We start from the raw sequence: 4592 nt of genomic DNA, 5'->3' as shown, positions 1-4592 counted from the left end.
AAAAAAAAAAAAAAAAAAAAAAGCCCATCATGCTGGCCAGGGCCCAGGAACTGGGCTCTGGAAGCGAGTCCTGCTTCTTGTCGTGAGCAGCCCCAGTGAGAAGAGGAGCCAGAGGCCCAGCGGGGTGGGGGCCCCAGCGTAGCTCCTGGGGTCTGGGTTTTACTGGCTGCCCCCAGCCCCTGGCAGAAGCCAGGCTGTGAGGTGTGGTTGTCACCCCTCTGACACAGCCTCTCCAGGGACGGTCTTCCAGCCTGGGGCCAAGGAGTGTGTGGATGTGGGAACTGCAGGGGGTTGTGGCACCCTCACAGACCCTTCCAGACCAGGGGCCTGGTCACACGCTGAGCCCTTTGTTCTGTCTTCAGGGTCTGCACAGTGCCCTCTGCTGGGCTCATGAGGGAGTGTAGGTGGCCCCAGCCTAGAGGCTTGAAGGAGCTGGAAGGTTCCTGATCAGCCAGGACTCAGGGATCTGCTGTGCTTGGCCTGGGTGAACCCTGACCCTGGTCCCACGCTGAGCCTGGCCCTGGTCGCACGCTGAGCCTGGCCCTGGTCCCACGCTGAGCCCTGGCCCTGGTCCTGGTCCCACGCTGAGCCCTGACCCTGGTCCCACTCTGAGCCCTGGTCCTGGTCACACGCTGAGCCCTGGCCCTGGTCCCACTCTGAGCCCTGACCCTGGTCCCACGCTGAGCCCTGACCCTGGTCCCACACTGAGCCCTGGCCCTGGCCCTGGTCCCACGCTGAGCCCTGACCCTGGTCCCACACTGAGCCCTGGCCCTGGTCCTGGTCCCACGCTGAGCCCTCAGCCTGGCCCCCATGTTCCCTTAGCTCATAAGGAGGGCAAAACCAGGGAGCCTGGAGCCCTGTGTAGGTTTCACTCCTCTCCTGGGGGAAGGCAAGAGCCTTTGCTGACCTCCTCCCTCCTCCCCCACATGTGACTCAGTGCTCTCTGTGGTCACAACACTCCCCCTCCTCCGCCTCCGCCCCAACTCCAGGTGCAGTGCGGTTCCAGGCCCTGGGTGACAGTGTCCCGGGGGTGGAGAGTGACTGTGAAGCTGACTCACTGCACGGCGGGGGAGGTGTGAGCGTCAGAGCTGGGCTCGCCCAAACGCAGACCCCAGCTGGTCCAGGCGGCTCCTGCGGGAGCATTAGGGCTGCGCCAGGCCCTGGTCATCGGGTGGGCAGGCGCACACAGGGCCCAGAGCCGAGACCCTTCCAGCCAGCCCCATTCGCAGAGACCATGGGGCTTGGGGGCCCAGCAGCCAGCTGCCCTGCCTCTGCCCCTCCCTCTCCAGGGACCTGGGCTCTGGCCCCTCCCAGTCACGAACTGGGGCCAGTGGCCTCTGGCTGCAGAAGTCAGGCTGTAGGCTTTGCGGTGGGGAGGGCCCCAGAGAGCCCGCCGGGGGCATCCTGCAGGGGCGGGGAACCTCCTTCTCTGTCCAGCCTGGCCCTGTGCTCACTCAGACACAGGTCCCACCTCCACAGGCCCGCAGACAGACACCGGTGGAGCCCAGGGGCTGGGAGGCACAGGCTGAGAGAGCTTCCCAGGGGGACAGTGGGAGGCCAGAAGAGGCCTGTGAGAGCAAAAGGCCAGTGTCCTGGAGGGGGTGGGACCTTCCTGTTGGGGGCCCCTCTGCCAGGCTGTGGTGTCCCGACTGCAGTGGGGAACCTCTGAAGGTGGGGATTGGGGGACAGGGGTGTGAAGAGTGAGGGGCTGGGGAGCGGGTGATGGGCAGGCCCTGCGCCCTTGTTCCCCAAGGCTTCGGTGTGAGCTCAGGCCTCCAGACACCGAGACACTGCCCACCACGAGAGTGGGCGGGGCCTCATTGCAGTGGAGAAGATGGACACCAGCTTTTATGTCTGGACCTGGCATGAGCGGGGGCCTGTGCCCGGCCTTCCCGCATCCCTGCAGTTCCCCAACAAGGCCTGGAGGTGGCCCTGCTCCCCACTTCCATATCAGGACCCCACGGAGCAAGGGTGAGGTGGCCCTGGGTCCAGGTCCCGACCCTGTATCCTCCAGGCTCGCTCTCCATCTCTCCGCCACAAGCAGCGTACCCACAGCCTGGCCAACAGCTATGGGAGGCTGAGGCCCCACTGGCAGCAGACGGAGAAACGCAACAGGAGGGCGAGAGAGGGTGGGGGGTAGGGGGCAGCCGGAAGAGGGGTCTAAGGAGGGATCTGTTAGCTTAGGAAGCAGCTTGGGCCCCAGGATGCTCCTCTGAGAAGGGGGCTCAGCTGCGGTTTCCAGCGAGTGGGCATCTGTTCCCTCATTTTATTAATAATGCAGAACAGTGAGGTCACTGGGCTCTCCGTGAGCCAGCCACTCCACTGACCGATTCTTCCTAATTGCGAAAAAGGAGTCTAGGTGTCCTCGGGAGGCTCTGCAGCGGATTCCACGAGGCCTTGAGTTGCCGCCGTCCACTAGACGCGGGCGTCGGGGCTGCCCCGCCATCCTAGAAGGGGGGCCCAGCCAGCAGGCGCGGTGACCTCGGCATTGAGGCTCAGGCCTGGTGGTCCTGGGCCTCCAGAGAGATACTGCTGGGCACCAGGCTGGCAAAGCAGCCTGGGCCGGGGGTGGGCAGCTGCTGCTACACCCCAGCTGGAGACCTGGATGAGACCATGGGGCGGCAGCTAAGGGTGAGAGCTTGCAGCGCCGGCTGGCCCGGTTCAGTGCCCGTCTCCTTGCCTCCCGCGGCCCTGCTGTCGCCTCCACCCCAAGCAGCACTGGTCCTCGTTCAGTGGTTTCTCACTGAGAGGACTGAAGGTCGGACGTCAGAACACAAAATGGGTATTTCCGCAAATGCTTCGAAGTTCACCACCCACCTCAGCTCTGGTTCTCACAGGAAGGGACTTTCTTCTTTAGTGACAGAAAGGTCCTCCCAGCTTGTTTGCAAGAACGGGGGCTGGAAGCCACGCTCTGTTGAGGACAAGCACAGTGCTCCCCGCGCCCTGCCCCGGGTCCGTGCGCGGCCCACGCTGCAGTTGCATCTGATCTGTCCAACAAAGCGGAATCTTCCAGACACTTGACGACAGGGCCTCATCCGACCACTGGGTCACAGCTGTCATCCCATGATTCAGACACCTCTTGGAGACCCTTCTGGGGGGCTGGAGATGGGGCCACCTGGACAGACAGCCGCCCACTGCCCCCAGAGGGCAAAGTTGTCCTTATAGGAAGCAACGGTCTGGAGTTGGATGGTGAACTCCTTTTCTCCAATTAGGAAGGTGGGTTCAAGTGCGTGGCCACAAGAGCACGACTGGAACTTGAGCCCAGATCTGCCTCCCTCAAGGCCCTCACTCTTCATCAGTGAAGTGCACCGCCAGCCAGAGGGCAGGCGGGTCAGGGTGGTCGTGTGGATGGTGAAGGTGGTGATAGTGATGTCGATGGCTGTGCTGGGAATGACGGTGGGGTGCGGTGGTTACGGAGGGTGGAGAGGAGATGGTGGGACACGGTGACAGTGGTGATGGTTGTATGTACTCTGCGCAGTGGAGGTGGTGGCTTTGACGGTGGTGACAGGAGTGAGGGGGGGTGGAGAGGACGGTGGGGCTGGGGATGGTTGATGGTGGAGGTCACGGTTATGATGGGGGGTGTGGTAGAGGTGACAGTAATAGTGGATGAGGATGAAGATGCTGGCGATGGGGGTGCTATGGTCTGGATGTTCGTTTAACTGCTGAAATCCTAACCCCTAAGGTGATGGTACTTGGAGGTGGGGCTTTGAGAGGTGGTCAGGTTATGAGGGTGGAGCCTTGCTTTGGGTTAATGCCCTTAAAAAAGAGACCCCAGAGAGCCCCCTCGCCCCTTCTGTCACCTGAGGACACAGTGAGGTCTGCAGTCCACAACCAAGAAGAGGGCTTTCACCAGAACCCTACCACCCTGGCACCCTGACCTTGGATTTCCAGCCTCCAGGACGGTGCGAAGTCAGTTTCTGTTGTTCGCGAGCCCCCCCGGCGGTGGTATTCTGTTCGGAGCAGCCCGGGTGGAGGCAGGCGGGGATGAAGGTGGCGTGGCGGCAAGGGTGCTGGTGCTGAAAGCGGGGCAGTGAGGAGCTCGTGTGATGGTGGTCGTGGTGGTTTTAACGGTGGTGGTGATGTTGGGGATGGTGGGTGCTGTGCATTGGATTGTGTCCCCCTGCCCAGAGTCATGTGACGAAGCCCTAACCCCCGCAGGACAGTGTTTGGAGACAGGGTGTTGAGGAGGTGATTATGGTGAGAGGAGGTCATGAGAGTGGGGCCCTAATCTGATAGGACTAATGCCTGTATCCGAAGAGGGTGATCACTCTCAGTTTCTCTCTTTCTCGCAAGCCAAGAAAAGGCCCTGTGAGAACACTTCGAGAACACAGCCATCTACTAGCCAAGAGAGCTCTCTCCAGAAACCTAATGGGCTGCCACCCGTATATTGGACCTCCCAGACTCCAGAACTGTGAGAAATAAATGTCTGTTGTTTAAGCCACCCAGTCTGTGGTATTTTGTTGCAGGGTTCTGAGCTGACTGAGACAGTGGGGATGGTGAGGGTGATGGTGGTGATGGAGGTGGTGATGATGATGGTGATAATGTGGTGGTGATGGTGGAAATGATGATGACAGTGGTGATGATGAGGGTCA

General features: G+C 61.5%; 1 long non-coding RNA gene across 1 annotated transcript; it reads left to right on the top strand.

The window, feature by feature from the left end:
* Positions 1-6: 6 nt before the first annotated feature.
* Positions 7-4441, top strand: LOC113604993 (uncharacterized). The gene is made up of 2 exons (XR_003427022.1): positions 7-3216; positions 4294-4441. It is a non-coding gene; the product is annotated as an uncharacterized LOC113604993 (long non-coding RNA).
* The last annotated feature ends 151 nt before the right edge of the window (positions 4442-4592 follow it).

This window comes from Aethalodelphis obliquidens, unplaced genomic scaffold, assembly GCF_003676395.1.
Source record: "Aethalodelphis obliquidens isolate GAN/ISIS:26980383/991018 unplaced genomic scaffold, ASM367639v1 scaffold41, whole genome shotgun sequence".
In the NCBI taxonomy this organism is placed as follows: domain Eukaryota; kingdom Metazoa; phylum Chordata; class Mammalia; order Artiodactyla; family Delphinidae; genus Aethalodelphis; species Aethalodelphis obliquidens.
This window is presented reverse-complemented; position numbering and strand designations above follow the sequence as displayed.